Source organism: Microcebus murinus, chromosome 10, assembly GCF_040939455.1.
Source record: "Microcebus murinus isolate Inina chromosome 10, M.murinus_Inina_mat1.0, whole genome shotgun sequence".
In the NCBI taxonomy this organism is placed as follows: Eukaryota; Metazoa; Chordata; class Mammalia; order Primates; family Cheirogaleidae; genus Microcebus; species Microcebus murinus.
The window spans coordinates 67676753-67690152 of NC_134113.1; the positions used below are offsets into that span (position 1 = coordinate 67676753).

At 40.0% G+C, this 13400-nt stretch overlaps 1 protein-coding gene and 1 pseudogene across 1 annotated transcript in view; one reads left to right on the forward strand and one right to left on the reverse strand.

Annotated features, from left to right (window-relative positions):
• The window catches only part of WIF1 (Wnt inhibitory factor 1), a 69917-nt gene that overhangs the window by 39803 nt on the left and 16714 nt on the right, over positions 1-13400 (reverse strand). The gene's annotated exons all lie outside the window — the stretch shown is intronic.
• Positions 3659-4571, forward strand: LOC105880941 (large ribosomal subunit protein eL19-like; annotated as a pseudogene).

A 13400-nucleotide genomic window follows, 5' to 3' on the forward strand; every position in this document is an offset into this window, starting at 1 on the left:
CTGCTACAGATGCTTTTTCCCTGATCCCTTCCCCTTATCTTAACTATTGTACTTACAGTAAAAATCTATTTCTTTTCTCCCATCAGACTCTCCTCTATGGAAGGGACTTTGTCTATTCTTATTTGAATCCCCAGTGACTAATATAATTTTTGTGGTTCAAAAATTTTGAGTCAAATTAGTCATACTAAAAAATAGGTAAATCACTTTTTATCTTGTCCATTCCAAGTCATGAAATTGCTGACTTTAAGTGAAACAGAAGCTCAAATACACTTGCAAAACCTTAACTGAGAGAGGTAGACATTAGGATCCCAGGCATAGGTCAGTGGGAAATGGGAAAAAATGGGCCAGTCAGGGAGACTAAGCTAGTCCTGAGCCAGCTCTCCTAGAAAGAGAGCCAAAAGTTCAAATAACATGTCCATGAGGCAGGTGAGAACCTGAGTTAAATCTGGGCTAGAGTCAGAACAACTTGGCTTGGATTCTAATTCCATTACCTATTAGCAGGCCTTGGGGGGCATAGGCTTAGCCTCTCATTCATTCAGTACACATGTACTGAGTATGGAAGGCTCTAGGCATTTTCTGTGCCTGAGATGCTCAGATGGGTAAAAACAGACCTCTTATTTGTCCTTACAGAGCTTGCAGGCTGGAAGGGAGTTGGTCAAATAATTAAATAATTAAAATTAAATAATCAAGTAACTTAAAAATTAGAACTTTGATAAAAGGCTTCCAAGAAGTACATGGTGCTTTGAGAATGTGTACTTTGATTTATTTTGGGGGTCAGGAATGGCTTGCCTGAGAAAAGAAGGCAGAACTGAGACCTGTTGGATGAACAGAGGTTAAACAGGTAAAGGACGGGCAGCTTTTTCAGCAGAGGAAAGATCCGGTGCATAAGCTGTAGCAGGTTTGAGGAACCCAAAGAGGCCAACATCTATTTTATAGTGTTGTTGCAAGGATTAAAAGAAATAATGTATGTAAAGTAGGTAGCAAGTTTGGCACACCGTAAGCATTCAACACATGTTGGTTACTATACATAGGATCAATACGAAGGTCCTTAATGGGTGGGCTCCCTAGACAGAGGCAGTATCCATAGGTAGAAAAGAGCAGCCTGGCAGTTCCTGGGTGCTGGGTGCTGGCAGGGTGTGATCAAGGGGGTTCTCTGTAGTCCTGAAGGGCACCAGCCACGTGCTTCCAGTATAGGAAGTAAGGTTCAGAATGAAAACAGAAGCTCTGACAATAGTCTGAAAATAGTCTTTCCCTTTTCTGCTTATCACAGACATAGGTTTCTTATTCAGATTAGCATGTATAGGCAAAATTAGAATTTTCTTTAGCTTTACAAAATTAAAAATGTCTTATGAAATTACTAATTTACAGGAAATTTGGAAGATAGAAAAACAAATTAAATTACACCACAAAGATACAATCAGCAAAATCCAGGCTATGGGAAATGCTATAGGGCAAACACTGCGTTTCTTCAACAAAAATTTGAAGGAATAAAAAAAAAGGAGAGAAATGGAGGGGAAACATCTTAAAAGTGACCTAAAAAAACTTATCAAGCAATCACAATGTGTGGACCTTATTTGGATTCTTAAGCAAACAAACAAACCTTAAAAAATGTAGGATATTTATGATAGAAATTTAAACATTACCTAGACATCTTACTATATTAGGAAATAATTTTTAATACTTTATGAGTTTTTTTAAAAAGTTTTTATCTTCTAAAGATACAAATAAAATAATTATGGATGAAATGACACCATGCCTGAGATTGTTTCAAAATACTATAGGAAGAGGAAGTAGGTGGGAAGTATAGATGAAATAAGACTGGCCATGAGTTAATAATTCTTGAATCTGGGTGAATGGGGGTACATTATTCTATTTTGTCAATATTTGTATACGTTTGAAAATTTCCATAATAAAATGCTCTTTTTAAAAGAAGTGTTATTGCCATCTGTGTTGAATGAATAATCTTCAATTCATAGAGAATAACATCTCCCAAGTTATCTGATATTTGTTCGATTATTTACAAGTTCTTTTTTTTTATTTCAAAATATTACAGGGGTACAATTACATGGATCACTTTGTTATGCTTGAGTCAGGGTGTGCCCATCACCAGACAGTGTTCATCATTAGGTAGGTTTTCGCCCATCCCCTCTTCCCCCTCCCCCTGCTTGACTTCCACTGAGTTTTACTTCCCTCTGTGCACATGTGTGCTCATCAGTTAGTTCCAAATTAACAGTGTGTACATGTGGTGTTTGTTTTTCTGTTCTTTAGATACTTCACTTAGGATAATGCTCTCCAGTTCCATCCACATTGTTGCAATAGGACTTAATTCATCTTCTTCACAGCTGAGTAGTATTCCATGGTATACATATACCATATTTTGTTAATCTACTGATGAATCGATGGGCACTTGGGGTGATTCCACATCCTTGCAATTGTGAACTGTGCTGCAATAAACATTCCAGTGTAGGTGTCTTTTTGATATAATAAAACGTCTTTTTTTCCTTTGGGTAAATACCCAGTAGTGGGATTGCTGGATCAAATGTTAGGTCTACTTTTAGTTCTTTGAAGACTTTCCATACTGTTTTCCATAGAGGTTGTACTAATTTGCAGTCTCACCAACAGTATATCAGGGTTCCTTTCTCTCTGCATCCACACCAGCATTTATTGTTTTGGGACTTAATAAAAGCCATTCTAACTGGGGTATGGTAATATATCACTGTGGTTTTAATTTGCATTTTCCTGATGATTAGTGACATTCAGTGTTTTTGCGTATGTTTACTGGTCATTTGTCTATCTTCTTTTGAAAAGTTCTGATCATGCCTTTTGCCCACTTTTTAATGGGATTTTTTTTTCTTGTTGATTTGCTTGAATTCTTTGTAGATTCTGGTTATTAGCCCTTTACAAATGTATAACATGCAAAATATTTTCTCCCATTCTATAGGTTGTCTATTTATGAGTTTTATAGCACTCATATTCACTTACCTATATTGAAATAGAAACTTTCCTAATGACAACAACAAATAATGTGTTTTAAAAAAAGAATTGGTTTAAGTCAGTAGTATTTATTGCCTGTATTGCCTGGTACAGTATTAGGCAAGGTGAGCGCTATTCAAGTAGTCTTGGCCCCTATCTTTGAGAAACTCTGATGATAATACCATTTGCCTGAACTTACCTTAGAAACTAAGAGTATCTGCTTCTGTTTAAATTAAATCCAGTGCTATACAACCAGTGTCCTGTATTACAATTTGAATACAGAGAAATCACATGCCAGGTAAAATGTTATCATGGTTAAATCATACTGTGCTTATATTTCCAAAAACGTGTTTCGTGTTCACAGATCTTGCCTTTTACCCTAGAAATCAATTTCAGCCAATTTTCAGCTCTGATCACAGTTTTAAAGTAAATTAATCCTAATTAATTAATAAAAAAAAAAACTTTTCCAAATTGAGACATAAACAGGAGAATAATATCATTATATCTGGCTGGTCTTTCTTTGTTCATTCCTTTCTTCATTCACCCAGTAAAATATCTGCTGAGCACTTTCGATGTGCCACGCATTGCTCCGCGGGCGAGGGACGCAGCACCCAACAAAGAGGGAAGGAGACCAGGCCTCGTGGAGCCGACTTCCCATACGGTGAAGAGGAGACACATCGTTTAAAAAAAAAAAAATGTTTAAATGGACATATAAGCCCTTTTTGCCAGTGCGGCCGCAGCCATGAGTATGCTCAGGCTTCAGAAGAGGCTTGCCTCTAGTGTCCTCCGCCGTGGCATTTAGAAGAAGGTCTGCTTGGGCCCCAAGTGAGTCTAAGGAAACTGCCAACGCCAGCTCGCGTCAGCCGAGCCGGAAGCTGATCAAAGACGGGCGCATCATGCGCAAGCCCGTGACTGTCCATTCTCCAGCTCGGTGCCGGAAACGCACCTCGGCTCGCCGGAAGGGCGGGCAGAGGGGCACAGGTGAGCGAGAGGGTACATACACAGCCAAGGCTCGAAGGCCTGAGAAGGTGACCCGGGTCAGGAGGATGAGGATTCTGCGCCGGCTCCTGAGGAGATACCGTGAGTCTAAGATGACTCACCGCCGCATGCGTCACGGCCTGTACCTGAAGGTGTAAGGGGGACGTGTTCAAAAACAAGCGGGTTCTCACGGAACACATCCGCAGGCCGAAGGCAGACAAGGCCCGCGCAAGAAGCTCCTGGCTGACCAGGCTGAGGCCTGCAGGTCTAAGAGCAAGGAAGCACGCAAGTGCCGTGAAGAGCGCCTCCAGGCCAAGGAGCAGGAGATCTTCAAGACTCTGTCCAAAGAGGAAGAGACCAAGAAGTAAAACTCCTCTCTCTTGTCTGTACATAGTGGCCTGGGTCATAACATGTGAACTATTTGAATAAAACAAGCCTTTGTCTGCTTAAAAATAAATAAATAAATAAATGGACACATAATATATGTCAAGTAATGATAAGTGCTCTGTGGAAAAGTAAGACTGAGGAAGATGACAGAGAATAAGAATACGCATGGTGGTGGTGGTGGGGTTCCTATTTCAGAAAGGACAGACAGGCATGGATGGGATGACACTTCCCTAGAGACTGGAATAAAGTGAGAGAGCAAGCTGTGCGGATATCTGCGGAGGAGCACCCCAGAGGAGGAGGGAACAGTCAGCGCCAAGTCCCTCAGGTGGGAGCGTACCTGGCCCGTTCAGGAAACAGCTAGGAGGCCAGGGTGGCTGTACCGGAGTGGGGGAGGGGTGTCATGCTTATGAGCATGGGGGCAGGGAGGGAATTGCCTTATCACAGGCAGAGCAGTCAGATGACCCCAGTGCAGGAACCCCGGGAAAGTGCCCATAATAAGATCAGTTCTAAACATCCCCTGGGGCCAGAGGAAACCCTGTACCTGACATCAACTCTTGTCTGCCTCTTACCTCCTGCCTCTCTTTTCCTTGCCCTACACCCTGCGGTGGTCAGAGGGGAGCTAGTGAGAAGAGTCACACATTGCCTTGCAGGCTACAGCTAAGGGAGGAGAGGATCTTAACTTTGAATGAAGGTCTGAATTTTATCTACTACACAGAAGTGAACACTTTAATTACTGAAATGAGAATAATCTTAGCCCTAAAGTAATCAGAGGACATTTTATTATCTCAGGCTGACTGCAAAAATTCCAGGATCTGCCTGAGGATTTAACCAAAAATCCAGGGAGAAAATAGCTTACACAGTGGGTTTGCAGGGCTGCTGCGAGAAAGAGTAAAGACTGCTCTATGTGATAGCACTTGATGGCATTTTGCGTATTTGGTGTAATAGGTTTAAGCCCTTAGATCCTTATATAAGGATTTTTAAAGCCAAGAGTGGCAGCAGGTTTGCCATTGGTAATGTTAGCCAGCCTGTCTTTCTTTTTTGCCCTTTAAAACATGCCAGAATATTAGGACAAACCAGACCCTCCTTTATTACTTTTTACTTGTTGTATCAAGTTACGTATTAGCTTTTTCATTTCTAAGAACTATTTTCTGTAAATTCTTTAGTACTTGCAATTCTGTTCCTAAATGTATACCTACCTAATGATATTCACTTGCTTCTAAAAGCACAGTGAATGACAGTACTTTACAGTCAAAATAAATGGTTAGAAGGCAAATGGGAGCAGACACTGTAGTTAGTCAAGCTGACTCATTAAAAAAAGACACATTAAAGTTGAATCAACTGTCATCTTTTAGTGATGACTGTTGATCCAATGTGATGAAAGAAAGTTCCAGCACGTGGATAGGTTGATTCAGCTCCCGGATGGTCTGGAACATCGTTAACTCATACAGACTGATTCTGGCCCCGGTTCAAACTTCTAAGTCTTTGTTCTTGGGGCTCAGAGGATGGCTTTGAAGTTCAGGATAAAGCTCTTCTAACACACCATTACCAAAGAATAACCTTTTGATTATGATCTCATGAAAGTATAATCAATAACTTACATAAGTTAAAACCATGGCAAACAGTGACGGTCCTGTAATTGGACCTTTATGAATTCCATATGTTACAATCTCTGCATTAGCTAGCAGTCCTGCATAATACATATATCTCTTCCCCAAACATAGCCGCTGAACTTTCTAAAAAGGCTATGAAACTTTTCACAGCTACTGTCAGCATTGAACTCTTCAGACCCCTAAGCTTGGGTGTGGGTACCCCAAGGGCAGGATTTTTGGAAAGCTTAAAAGGATAAATATATCCCCCAAATCCAATAGATACTCATTTGTGCAAAGCAGTTTAATTAAAGCCAGTTAACTTTTTACATAATTGCATGGCTTGTGTGCTTTAAAAAATATATTGGGGGGTTGGGAGGAAGATTTTTCCAACAAATCATTGTTAAAACATATCCATTTAGCAAAGACATGCTCTCATGTGAAGTTCTTAAATGACTGGGACCTGGCTAGGATGTCATTATGTCATTATCTAAGATTTACATTTACTTTCTCTCTCTCTCTATCTCGTTAAACCAAATTATATTATTAGCAAATTAGAAATGTGGGTGTTTTGCGTAGCTTAATTGCCTTCACTTTGGGAAGAAGGGCAGTAAGCATGAAAGAAAAGATTTGGGAAGAAAAGTCCCTAACCCAGGGCCACAGCAGTGAAAAAAACAAAACCAACAGAGTTTTCTGATGTAAGGGGACAAAGAAGTCTGAATTGAAGTCTTAATGACAGAATAAAAGATATCCAAGGAAAGATTAGTCCCATCTTTTTGGACTAAACATCAGATCTTTAAAGAGAGATGAATATATAAAGCCAAATGCAATAAATAAACAGGGGACACATCACAGGAGTTATTTTTGCATCTTGGCTCCTTCCCTCACAAGAACTATTACTAGTGCCCCAACCTCCAGTGTCACCTTAGTTTTGTTACCTGTTATCATGGATTTTTCTTTCTGTTGGAACATATGTGAAAACTGCCAAAGCTAATTTCCAGCAAATTTATTTATATACCCATTTCTAGTTTCCTTAGTTCAAAAGAGCACTGCAATTATGTAAAAAGTGATCTTTGTGACTTCAGTGCCACTACATAGAACTTCTCCACTTGTAAATATGTTAGTAGCTTTTAAATTAAAATTAGAATTACTGACTCACAATGCATTCATTGTCCTCATCTGCATCAAAAATCTGATATTTGGCTCACATCTCCTCTATTTGATTGTAATTCTAAAGGCAGAGACTATAACTATTTATCAATCTATTTCCAATGGTCCAGTTTATTTTATAAAATTAATTTCAAATGTCTTACACACAGACACACAAAGGATGATCAGAAAAGACCGGTAACACCAAAGGGGAGAAGGATTTAGCTTTTGAATATTAAAGAAAATATCAGTTAGCTTGTTAGAGTCCCCACTTGTAACAGAGGGTAACAGGTCACACAAAGAAGAAAAAAAGGAAAAAGAAAAGCAAAGAGATCAATAGAAAAATTTGATATACTCAAATCAGCAAGGCTGATATGATCTGATATATGATTTCTAGGAATGTATGGAAACTAAAAGCTCTGAAAATTTTAGTTCAACATTTTTGGAGACAGAGTTTCACTCTGTTGCCCAGGCTAGAGTGCTGTGGCTCTTTTAATACCTAGAAATCAACGTACAGTCACGAGAAGCAAACAGTGCCAGACTAAATTGATGTCCTTCCTCAAAAGAGAGGACAGGAAACAACAGAGAGATCTACCTCTATTTCAGAATTGATACTGATCCCTTTTTACATGGCATACTTACTGACAAAATGGGAAATCTAGGCTTTACCATTCTACGGGATGTCTGAACAATAGACAAGAACCAAACCCAAAGCATAAACCTACCTATGTCCATCCAGTGTACATACTGGGTGGTGTTCCATTCAGATTAGTCCTGGAAACCCATCTATTAGATATTCTTATTAGTGACTTTGGCAAGCAAAATATGAAGATGCTCACATTGTCTACTTCTTTTTTCTACTTTCCCACTCCCAGGCCTTATCAGTTGTTCATTCTATTCTATTACTCTTCCTGATCCCTTGAAAATCACTTTGTTTCAAAATATCAAATCCTTCCCCAACATTCATTTCTAAATTATCTCCCTAGCAGGGAGTAAATCTTTCCACAGCCTTTTTTATAATCTTTTGTCTGCCTTTTATACAGTTACTTTGGCATTATCTCTTATGTATTTATGTCTTTAATGTCCCTCAATTTTCTTTGGTTGTGTCATATCCCTTTGGGTGATATTGTTAGAGAAAATTAAAGTTTAAAAAGTACTAGTATTAGCCGGTATGGTGGCTTGTGCCTGTAGTCCCAGCTACTCAAGAGGCTGAGGCAGGAGGATTGCTTGAGCTTAGGGGGTGGAGGCTATAACTGTGCCACAATGGTGCCGGTGACTAACCACTGCACTGCAGCCTGGGCAGCATAATAAGACTCATCTTCTGGCTGGGCGAGGTGGCTCACGCCTGTAATCCTAGCACTCTAGGAGGCCAAGGCGGGTGGATTGCTCGAGGTCAGGAGTTCAAAACCAGCCTGAGCAAGAGCAAGACCCTGTCTCTACTATAAATAGAAAGAAATTAATTGGCCAACTAATATATATAGAAAAAATTAGTCAGGCATGGTGGCGCATGCCTGTAGTCCCAGCTACTCGGGAGACTGAGGCAGAAGGATCGTTTGAGACCAGGAGTTTGAGGTTGCTGTGAGCTAGGCTGACGCCACGGCACTCTAGCCAGTGCAACAGAGTGAGACTCTGTCTCAAAAAAAAAAAAGACTCCATCTTTAAAAAAACAAACACAAAAATTCTAGTATCATAGGGGAAAAATACGTTTACTGAGTGGAATAAGGAAGGAGGAAGGAAGAGGCTATAATTCTAGGATTGATAGGCTCTGTGGAAAGAAACGTATCACCAACAGAGCCAAAGTGCTAAAACAAATTAAGAGGACAACAGAAGGGTAAGTACACGTTGTGCTAAAAGATACAATGTCTTTCCTCCTCCATGGGCAGTGGATAAAAGACAAAACCAATCTATGAACACAGGCTTTTAGAAACAGGTTAACAGAGGGTCAGGTCAACTTTTCAAAGTCATGGAAAAACAGTGCTATTTTTAAACATATATATTATCTGACTGTTAAACACTTTTCAACTCTGTTTGAAAAATCTGTATCTGCAGTTCCTTTTGATGCTGTTGGAATTTCCATAATAAGGGATCTGAGAGAGCTCTGTAAACAGGCCAGTCTTCACAAAGCCCCTCTAAGGTAAAACAGCAAATCATGACATTTTAGAGCTGGAAAAATTCTAGGAGATCATGTGGGGAAGCTAAGGATCAGGGAGGTCAGGTTACATTTCCAAAGCCCCCCCACTCAGGACTGGTCCAGCACACTTTCCATGACATTGTACTGCCTTCCTACAAGCCATTTCCACTCTGCCATTGTTAAACGCCTACTATGTCCCAGGCACTGTGCTGGGAGAAATGTATCATGGCCAGAACCGAGTAACCCATCGGTGCCTGTAACCAGCCCACCCAGCTATTGCCTCAAAATTGAACATTAAAGTCTACGTGTGTGTTTATTGGGCTGAATAACACAAAAACATGAGCAGACTTCGCCATACTCCATTAGGGAGAAAAAATGTAGGCAATTTTCTTCTTCCACAGTTTATGGGACTGTTGAGCTAAAATATGGTGATGTTGCACCCTTAAGACTGAAACAGTGAAAAGCTCTGCTCAGGTTGTCAGAAAACACGTGCTCTTTTGCCAGCTCTGTTGTTAACTCTCTCTGGGATTCTCAGAAGTTGGTCATCATCTCTGGCCCTCAGTTTCCTCATCTGAAAAATAAGGTGGTTGAACTAATATTTATGATTCTTTCCCTTCTAAGCATTTGTAATTCTAAGGAAGTCCTTGACATATTCTTCTGAAGTTTCACACAGAGTCCCAACATTTGGGAAGAATACATTAATAGTTCATTCTGCATACATATCTAGGTAAAGAATTGATGGGCTCAATAAAGAGTTCTAAAAGTCTAAAAGGTCTAAAAGTCTAAAAGTCTCAGCATATTACTTCTGAGCTTTTAGTGATCTAAGATCCAATGAGCAATCTCAGAAACACATGCAAACTTGGCAATTCAGTGCACAAATATCTTTGGAAACGAACTTTTCCTTTTTTCAATTCCTAATGTTTTCAAATTGCATAAATCTATTTTGATATCCAATTTAGGAGATTATGTAGAGTGAGCCAGTGGGATGGTTGAGATTGTGAAATTCATTTCCCTCCATCAGACCTGCCCATTTCCCCACTCCTCCCCCCAAGTCTGCCTCATGTTCACTGCAGGAGATTTCGCTCAGAGAAGCCTCGTGATGGCTCCTGCCTTTGAAGTGGCTGCAGAAGATGCTTTGTGGCAGAGAGGCCAGCAGTTTATAAACAATAATTTGTGTCTACCTACCGGGCTCCCCCTCCCCCACCCCACGGCCTCAAACTCTTTTATTCCACGGAGAGCAGATTCAGCATAAATTAACAGACACTTCAAAGCCTAAAATACAGAGTATTTACTCAGATATTAAGACTGCTGGTTCAAGTGAAATCAGCTCTTTGGCTGCCTGAATACTTTCTCTAAAGACTCTCCTACATCTACTTTTTCCTCTTTTTCCACTTATACATACAGTTTTGGGAGTTCTGACCAACAAATTACTTTGCTTTTTCTTTTATGAACACCTGTAAGAGTATATTTATTTGCTCAGAGTTTTCTCATTTGCATGAAATGTAGCAAATCCATCATTCTTCCTCTTAAAAAGTGCTATGTTCCAGCCACTGATGACAATAACTCTCTAAACTACGAAGTTGATCTCCTTGCTAATCCCCACTCTGTCTTGTCCTTATGAAATAAATTGAGGAAATAACTCCCCTGATTGTTGGGAGAATAAACTACTTAATATACAAAATTTTTTAGAAAGAGTATATATGCAAAAATAAGTGTTCCGATCACTGTTCTTTCGAAATATTTATGGATAAGTACATCTGCACCTGTATATGAAACATGCAGAGAAACTCATACAAATGTTTGCTTACTCATATTCATTTAAAACTAGTAGAAAATGTGCTTCTTTGCTATGTTGAAAAGAAATCAGCCATTTTGTTCTTTAGAAATCACCCACTAGTTTTACATTTTTAGACTAGAAGTGTAATTCATAATGTGGTATCTATCTGATGAGCCTCGTGTTCACAATCAAGAATTATAGCTGTGTAAAGCCTCTTATCTGGACGGACCTTAACAGCCTGGTAGGGAAGGGAGGAGAATCACTCACCTACCACTTACTGATCCCCCACTGCCCCCTACAGTATGAAATCCCTGCTGAGATACACTTGTCATAAGGGAACAAAAATGCGGGCACAAATCAACAGTGATCAGTGCCACTTGGAAAGCTTCATTTGGAGGATTTGTGAAAAGCCACAAACAATACTAAAAAATACATTCTTGTATAATTCTGCTGGAGTATGGAGCAGCCATCAGGAGCCACCAGGCAATAATGTATGTGCCAAGAGCCTGCACAATGATGGCACTTTGACAGGAATTCCATTAAGGAAGTAATCCTAACATGGAAAGAGTCTTACACATCAAGTTGCTCTTCACAGTGTCATTTTTAATAGTGAAAAATTAGACATACTCTAAATTGGAGAATGTTTAAATAAACCACGGAATATCGTGTGGCCATTAATGTTGTAACATGGGAAACCACCCTAACTGGCCTTAAGCAAGCAAACAAAAAAGGACACATATTGTTACTTCAATTTAAGAAAAAAGCATTAGATGGAACCCCCTCCCCCTCGCCCCGCAAATATTAACATTTTCTTAGGTGAGTTCACTGTCTAAGACTTCCCCTCTCCCATACTTCTTTTTCCTTTTCTGTATTTTCCAAAAATTTTTAGAGTGTGTACACTAGTTTATGATGGAAAAAAGCAATGAACTTAAAATAAAATGCTGTCAGGATTCATAAAAATAGTTATACCCAGGAAATTAAGTACTGCAAACTCTAATGAAGTCCTTTTTACGTTCCTGGTGAGTAATGGGTTTTGCAAGTTATAATTATTGCAAGGATAGCTAGCAAGGAAAAAGTTTCAATTTGTAACAGAGAGACAAAAATCTCAGAGTTGATTTCTCAGTTCTTTGTAAAAAGCCACTCCAGGAATAAAGGTTATGAATATCTAGAATATCCCCCCATTTGGGGATGTTCCTAAAGGATAAATATTAGTAACATAGCCATCCTGTCGACCTGCCTCAGAGTTTAACTCCTAAAGTCAGTTTATTAGACAAACTGAGTGAACTGAAACCAAGCCAATAGAGAAACCAGATAAAAGTAGCCTAAAACTCTAAATTGGATTTAGTAGATTTTATTAACATTATTCAGGCAAACAGTATTTTGAAAAGTTAATTCTGCTGCTCAAAATTTGTTTTATTTTTGTTACAAGTAACCGTATGTCCAAGCTGTTTTTTCTTGCCGTGACGTGAATTCAAACACAAAACTAAGAACAATGCAGAAATTATAATGACTAATAAATCACAGACGTTTTAGAACTAGGGGGGAAAATACCTTTTATTTTACAGATGAGAAAGAAAGTGAAATACTTGTCCGAGGTCCCAGATAGCTGGTGTGGGAGCTGGGCTGGAAGCCAGGTCCCCCGAGGTCAGCTCGGTGTGACACTCCGAGTTCAGAGAGTGGGACACCATTCACTGACAGTGGAATGTGGGCGTCCTGCCAGCACACTCCCCAGCTTGGGATCTGGCGGACTGTCTTTGGCCTCACGACGCCCACCTCGCACTAACAGCTCATTCATACAAAGGGAAGAAAAGACCCTACTTTTTCAGTGTCTACTGTGTGTCAAGTACTTGGCACACATCAGGCAACTGCATCTTGCTGCCATTGTACAAAGTAAATTAATGATTTCCTTTTAGTACTTGAAGAAACTGAGGCCCCGAGAGTTTAAATGGATCAAGAGTTAGCCTGCGCTGCCTGTCTTTGATTGTCACTTCTCCTACCGGTGGGCAGTTATGACAGAAAACATGGTGCATAAGTCAGAGCTCTCCAGAGAAATATTACAGAACCAACAGGAGATATATTTAAAGAGATTTATTATAAGGAATTGGCTCACACAATGATGGCGGCTGACAAGTCCCAAGATCTGCAGTTGGCAAGCTGGAGTCCCAAGAGAGCCCGTGGTACAGTTCCAGTTTGAATGCCAGCAGACGTAAGATGCAGGAAAAGCCAGAGATTCTGCTCAAAGGCAGTCAGACAGGAGGAGCCCTCTCTCCTAGCAGGGGGGTCAGACTTTTTGTTCTATTCAGGCCTTCAACTGATTGTTTGAGGCCCACCCACAATGGGGGTTGGGGGGCGGGGAGTGATCTGCTGTACCCAGTGCTCAGAGATTCAATCACCTCTCTTAACTTGTAGCGTTTTCTTT